The sequence below is a fragment of the Dipodomys spectabilis genome, unplaced genomic scaffold (genome assembly GCF_019054845.1).
Source record: "Dipodomys spectabilis isolate Male_0828 unplaced genomic scaffold, ASM1905484v1 ptg000093l, whole genome shotgun sequence".
Taxonomy (NCBI): Eukaryota; Metazoa; Chordata; class Mammalia; order Rodentia; family Heteromyidae; genus Dipodomys; species Dipodomys spectabilis.
The window spans coordinates 14,747-22,803 of record NW_024870770.1 but is presented as its reverse complement, the minus strand read 5'-3'; positions in this window follow the sequence as shown (position 1 = coordinate 22,803).

Below are 8,057 nucleotides of genomic sequence, written 5' to 3'. Positions count from 1 at the left end.
TAGTCTAGTAACATCATATGGTATAAAGAATCTGATTAACTGATTCATAAAAATTGATACAATGCAGTTAAAAATCCAATATCTCAAGTGTCAACTTAGCAGATTACTTTCAATCTATGATGTCTATTTTGTATATTATCCAGCCTTATCCATCCCACAATGGCAGAAGAATCTTCCTGAGAAATTCTAGAGACCTGTCTACTGTGAGTGCTCAATGTAGACCTGTTCCCATTCTCTATTATTTGGGCATGTAATAGACTGAATATCTGATAACTTGCCAAAAGCAAAATTTGGGCATGGCTTCCAGTAATGAAATTTTTGTTCTCAGAAAAAAAAAGGAAAATTGAAGACAGATTGAAAATCTATCAGATCCCTGAAAGATTTCTATCATTGTACTAAAACTGTACCCTTCTACTGACACTTGAACAAACTGCAGTAATTGTCACTCCAACCACATGTCCAAAAATTGGCTTTCCAAATATTGGCCTGTTTTCACTTTGGTAAATCAAGACACACTATTGTGGCCCCGTTTTACTTTAATTATCAGCAATGGTTGGCCCAAGGTTTAGTTGACCTTACCAATTTCTTAAATTTTAGGTCATCACACAATCACTTCATAGGCCATAAACATTAAAAATACCTATCCATATAAGTCTGCATTACATACTTATTACTGTTTTTCTTCATTTGTCATGTTTTACATATTTGTATCCCAGGGTTTAGGTCCATAATATTCCTTCTCATGGCTGTTACCACTGAGTATATGTAATAATTTATTTTTTCTCCAGCTCTGTTCTTTCTTTAATTCAAGTCCTTAATAGCATCCTATCTACTGAAAACTCCTAGCTACTGATTTAAACAAACTATGAAGATCCCCAAATGAGCTTTGATCTTTATCTACAAACCAATCCTTCATTACTATTTGATTATCAAAATACCTCGGAGTCATTTCAGACTTACATACTTTTGCACACCTCATATTTAATCTATGACCAGGTTTCGAATACTTTAGGAACCATATATATATATGGTATATGTGTGCTAGTACTATGACTTAAATTTGAGCCTAGATTCTTTTATTTTTCTTTTCTGCTCAGGCTGGCAGTTTTCCATTTGAACCACAGCTCCACTTTTACCTTTTTGGTTCTTAGTTGAAGATAAGTGACTCATGGTCTATTTACCTGTTCTAGCTTGAAACTATGATCCTCTGTTTTCAGCCATCTAAATAGCTGGATTTAAAGGCATGCTCTACTAAAACCACCCCTATTATATTTGAATTAAAAAAATCAAAGAATGAATATTTGTAGTATTTTCATATCAGTATGTTTTCATTTACCGTAAAACATATTGCCTTAAATGTTTTTCATTATTCCAGCTCACTTGCCAAGAAAGGAAAGCAAAATTTCACAACCAAAGAACTTCTGAATGTACCAATGTTCAAGCCTGCTAGCCACAATTTCTTTGCTGGGAAATAACAAAGGATGATATCATCTACAGGCTAAGCAGGAGAAAATGCCCTGCATTGAAGTTGCTGAAAGGTTGATGAGGATGAGGACAAGCAACTTTATCCAGAAAGTATCACAAAGTGTTTGCAGTGGTAAGCTGACTCTAGTGGATAAGTGTAGCCAATCTTAGAAGATGTTTATAGCGATGAAGATTGTACATGTGCTTTCTTGAAGATATATTTTTATAGCATAGTTTGTCTACCGTTGAAAATGAGAAAGTTAAGATAGGAATATTGTCATTCCGTCTATACTTCACAGTATAATATTAAAACCAGTTTTATACATATATTATTTATAGTAATTATAGAATATCACTAATTATGCATATATTATAAATGTATCATTTACATGTTATGTAATATATTATGAACACTTAATTTAAATTTTCTACTTGTCTGTCCAGGAATTAAACTAGCAATATCTTTGAAAATTGATAGTAAAGTAGGGTCCTTACAATTTTTATTGCAATATATAGTTTTACCCAATAAGTAGTTATTTATTCTGAATTGGTTTAGAAATGAAATAACATATCATAATATAATTTAACATTCAAAAATAATTACATAAGAACATGCCAAGGATGGAATTAAAAAAAAATAATATGACTCATGTCTGGAATCCCAGCTACTTAGGGGCTGAAATCTGAAGATAGCTATGTGAAGCCAGTCTGAGTGAAATAGCTCAGGGACAACACGCATACCATAGTTCAAGCCTCAGTATTGGCACACAAAAAATGTGACTAAAGCATACAAATATATTTATTTAAATATAGTTGTCATTCTTTGTATCCTTCACAGTATAATACTAAAATCAGTTTTATACATATATTATTTATAGTTGTTATAGAATATCAGTAATTATACATATATTATAAATATATCATTTATATGTTATATAATATAGTACATTACATATATTATTCATGCATAATTTATACTGATAGCACTAATATCCATTAAATTTATATATGTTTTAGAATAGGAAATAGATTTTCTTTGGTACAACAAGAAAGTAATTACTCACAAAAATTATTCCTTTTGGATTATATATCCATAACAAACTATACCCTGTGTATTCAAGGTACTTAATAATAAAAAGCCTGTGCTCATCAGCACAGGTGTCTTTTACATGAATATGTTCTCCTTAAGTAATCACTCCAGGAATGCTACACAGTGGAAGCTGAATGATGTTCATTCAGGTATTTCTTTAGACGTTAAACTGATCTTTATTTGGTATAAAGATCACATACAATGTCATTACCCACACACTTTTCATTTTAAATATATATATATATATATATATATATATTCTGTAGCAATGTTATTGCCATTATAACCATAATTAGGAAGATAATGTGGGCTCATCTGCTCCATAGGTCTTGAAAGATAATGAATGTGACACTTACAGAATATCCTCAGATATGTCTGGTGGAAACCTGGATTTGAATTATGGGTCTACAACTGATCAGTATTAGGTACTTGGGAAATTTGTTTGGTCTTGTTGCCTACTTCTGTTTTTAATAAATTACTTAATTAATTTCCTAACTTGAAGAACTGCCAAGGGCACTAAAGTTACCCTAATGCAGGTGCAGTGTTTGGAATGGTGTCTGCACATAGTGTAGTAGGTCCCAGAGAAGTCAGCTTCTATCAACATGGTCACAGCATCCTTCCTGAAGGCCTTAAGAAATATATAGCCAATTGATGTTAATATCTGTGAAAATTTGCCTTTACTAAAAAAAGTCAGTAATATTGGAGCTATTCTGTGGCTTTTACTCTGGAGTAGTTTTATCTAAATTTCATTCTTACTCTATTAGTGGTAGCAGTAGCATTCTTTAGTGCTACTCTTCATGTTTCTAATTCTGTGTTCCATTTGGAATACTATTGTAACTTAGTTTATAATCTTTGTTATCAGAATAAATAAACTACAAGTGCTGCAGTTTTCAATAAAGAGAAAATTTTATATTTTAAAGAGAAAATGCATTACATTTTATGTGCTTAATAATTTCCTAAAATTATTCATTTTAGGTTATATATCCCTAACAAATATTGTTTATGCTTTCTTATATGATTTATATAGATTTTTATATGATTTTAATGTGATTTCTTAGAGATCCATAAATAAAACAGTTCAGAAGAGGAAAAGAGTAGGTAAAAAGTCATAAAAATTACTATTATGGTGTTTTTAATGGCTAAGTATAAAGAACATGTAACAAAACAGTTGGAAGATTCATTTGCTCTTTTTGCTATGCTCTCACCCTTCTTGGAGAAAGGTTTTCACTATGAAGTGTCAAGTGGTCTGAACCTTTCAAGCCTTGTCTCAGTGACAGATGTGATGGGATTTGGGATATGTCCTCCCATGACAGGCTTTTAGGAAGTTCACAATAAAGCAATACCAGTACATATAAAGAAACTTTTGTGAGTGATGTGTATTCACTTCTTCAATTGTCAAAATTAAATTCATATGTCAAAAATACTTATATTAGATGCAGTTCAACTGGCATCACTAACACCTCCATAAATCAAATGCAAACTAAAAGTTCTACTTCAAAAACCAACATCTAAGGCAGTGTTGGAAATACAAGAATATACACAATAAGTCTAAAGGAGTAAGATCTTTAACTCTGGCAATGAGCAATGATAGCTGAATTTTAACCAGGCTTGAAAAGTTTAGGTGTCCACTATGTGATTAGTGTTGCGGAGTTGACCTTGGTATCAACATTGGAGATAAAATTCAAGGACAGCTAAGGTTGCTGCAGTATTGTAGCTAGGTACAGTGTGACTGTCCCTGATAATGGTAAAACACAGAGTAGAAGCTAAGTCAGTAAAATGTATAGGAAAGATTCTCCACTGAGAATAATTGCAGGGAGTGATCATCACACTTGCGTTGAAAATGTACAGCTCATGATTTTAGATTAAGCTCTAGCATATTTCTGATCTGAAGACAATTATAACACACCAATGTGCCATGAGTGCTGAGCAGTGTAGGTATATAGTACTCTAATATATGTGAAATCCTTAGAAGTACGGAATTGCCTGACCCTCACACTTCATTCTGTGCTGTTGAGTTTCATGAAGAAATGTTCATAATTAGGCAATTCACACTCATCTATGTCTGAATCAAGCAACTGAGATAAGACAGGGTCATCACTCCAGTGACGAAGTTTGTGACCTGTAAAATAAATAACATTATTTCACAATGTATATGAATCCTGAAAATTTATGCAATACCAAATAACAAATGTACAAAAGGGACAATTGTCCATCTCTTATATTATTAGAAGTAAAAATACTCCTGAATTATACTTTATTGCTAGAGGATCACAGGATGACTGCTGATGTATGGTATCTTTCTAGGTGCTCCCATAAGTTTGTGATTCTTCTCTGAGGAAGTGTTTTTCCATAGTTTGTTTTGAAGTGTTCAGAATATCTGTACTGTCACTAACCTCAATCATGGAACAGCAAAGATGGTGGGATACCTGGCCAAAGAACTGAGAAATCACAGGAAGTGATAAGAAAGAAGACACCAGAGGATCCAAAGCCTCATTGCTAGATTCTGGATCCCAAAATCCTGCTTAACATGCTTTATATTCATTCTACTAGAGTGGTGGAAGGTGAGAGGCTACAGGTATGTCCACAAACTGAGGCATCAATCTAGCTTGTGGTTATAACTTTTTTTTTGAGGGTCCAGTCGTGGGGCCTGAACTCTGGGCCTGGGCACTGTCCCTCAGCTCTTCAGCTCAAGGCTAGCACTCTACCACTTGAGCCACAGCGCCACTTCTGGCTTTTTTCTTTTTTCTGCTTATGTGGTGCTGAAGAATCGAACCCAGGGCCTCAGGCATGCAAGGCAAGCGCTCTATCACTGAGCCACGTTCCCAGCCCCTACTTTTGATTATAACTTTTAACATGTGTTATTGTTTGTATACATGTTGATCATTGAATCCGTTATTGTTAGGGAGCAGAAGGGAGCAATAGTCATTACAACCATAGCACAGACATCCATCTTGTCTCCAAATTCTTAAACTTTTAGTGTCCAACAGATCTAACTTAAATACTCTTGAGGTAATAAATCATACCCCTGTCTTCCCTTGACTGTTTGACCTTTCCAGAGCACAGCTCTCAGCCTTTTGATTGCTGTTTGAGATGGCTTTTCAATCTATCCCTTTCCAGGCTCTAACACCTTGACTCTAGAATCCCTCACAAGTACAGTTACAGATGTATTATTTTGAAAAGGATATTTTTTCTAGGGTAGACTCACTTTTAAAATTTTTATTTTATTTAAAGGTAATGTACAGAGTGGTTACAGTTACATGAGTAAGGTATATACTTGTTGAATAGTTACCCACTCTATTGTTGTCCTCCTATCTCTTTGACCACCCCACCTCCTCTGACCCCAAAGTTGTTAATTCATGGCCAATATAGAGTCTTGTGAATATCATTGTTACAATGGGTCACTCTTGGTACTTCTTTTATTATTATGTTATTTCCCTTTCCTTCTCAAAATCAGATAATGTATATACAAGATGGAAGGTACCAGAGTCAAGACAGAAATTGCCAGGGATAAGCCAATGGCAAAAGACAAATAAAATAAAATAAGATATAGATACACTACTTTACCGACATCAAGGTTGACATCTGAAAAAAAAAGACTTGTTGATTCCATGTCTTGGAGTTCATTTCAATTAGCATCATTTTGTATGGTCAAATGTACCTAACCCTGGAGCCAGCAATCCCACTCCTGGGCATTTGTCTAAATGATCTCGAGCTAAAACACACTAAAACTACAAGCACAACTATGTTTTTTGCAGCATTACAACCGTAGCTAAGATATGGAACCAATCCAGATGCCCCACAATAGATGAATGTATCAAGAAAATGTGGGGCTGGGAAGGTGTCTCAGTGGTAGAGTGCTTGCCTTGCATGCATGATGCCCTGGGTTCGATTCCTCAGCAGCACATAAGGAAAAAGAAAAAAGCCGGAAGTTGTACTGTGGCTCAAGTGATAGAGCGCTAGCCCTTGAGCTGAAGAGCTGAGGGACAGCACCCTGGCCCAAAGTTCACGCCCCACGACCGGACCCTCCACCCTCAAAAAACAAAAGAAAATGTGATATATATCCACAATGAAATTTCATGCTTCAATCAGAAAGAATGACACAGCCCCTTTCTTAAGAAAATGGAAAGTCTTGAAAAAAATCATATTATGTGAAGGAAGCCAGACTCTAAGAAACATAGGCTCTATGGTTTCCCTCATTTTTTATTAATTAAAATATGCTTAGGATAGTCCTGCATATAGGTTCACTTTTTAAGCACATAATATTCCTTTTTTTCTCTCCCTCTTCCTCTCTCATTTCGTGTGTGTGTGTGTGTGTGTGTGTGTGTGTGTGTGTGTGTGTGTGTGACTGACTGAGTCTGTAATATTTGAACCAAGCTTTCACTCTGTTTGCTTGAACAATTGAACATAAATGTTTCGTGGATTGCTACTCCAGCCATCTGTGAATCATGATCTTCCAATATCAGCCTCATGAGATGAGATACTGGCATCCACCTCTATTGCCAAGTGTCATTTGCTTTGTATTGTTTTTTTTTTGTTGTTGTTGTTTTTGTGCATCCAAAATCTGTAAGGAAAACAAATCTTTTATAATCAGGACTATTCACCTAAAATGTGTGTTGTTTACAGATTACTTTAATAATGTTTCCCTTTTGCATCCACATTATATGATTTGATTATTTTGAACTCTATTCTTGCAGTCAAGTCATTTATATATAATTTAAATTGTCTTCGTTTTGTAGTGTGTTAGGTGTTTCAAAATACAATTTATCAAGTTTTAACTCTGCGCTACTGAAGCAAGACCTTTATGATTATTCAGTGTCCTGTAAATCATAAGTTTATCACTTCTCATGGCACCATTTGAGCACAAGTAGTTTCCCATAATATCTCCACATATTTTAGACCACAATGCCATGCACTCTACTGCCAAATATGCTAGGGCATCCTTTGTAATTTTCCTTGGATTTTCACTCTTATTCTCTCTTCTCTCCAGTGCTAAGTCCAGTAATGGTCATGTTGATTTTCTCCGCTGTTTCATTCATCATTGCATCTTGGGAACTACTGGAATGCACTAATGTACCTCTGTCTATTCTCCTTGTGCTTTGACTTGTACCCCTCTCAACTCGAAGGGCCAGAAACTGGGAATATTTTCTTCAATCTTTATCTCAGACATCTATCTTTACTTTCTAGCAATACATTCATTGAATTCTTCCTGTAAGCTCTAATGCCTTGAAAATGATTACTGCATTTTCATGTCTTTGTTATTTGGCATTAGGGAAGAACATACATCAGTAACTGTAACAGGTAAAAGAAGCTTATGCTCATGCCTCAATAGATGTTGTTCATTGGATAATGTTTACCTCAAGGTTTGCCTATCTGATTCCTTTTCATTGTTTTGTTTATTTTTCAATGTAGACTTTTCTTCTGGAAAATATTTATGGGCCTAGTGAAGATCAATTCCTACTGTAATTAGTCATTAATTTTATTACAACATCATTTCATAGATCCT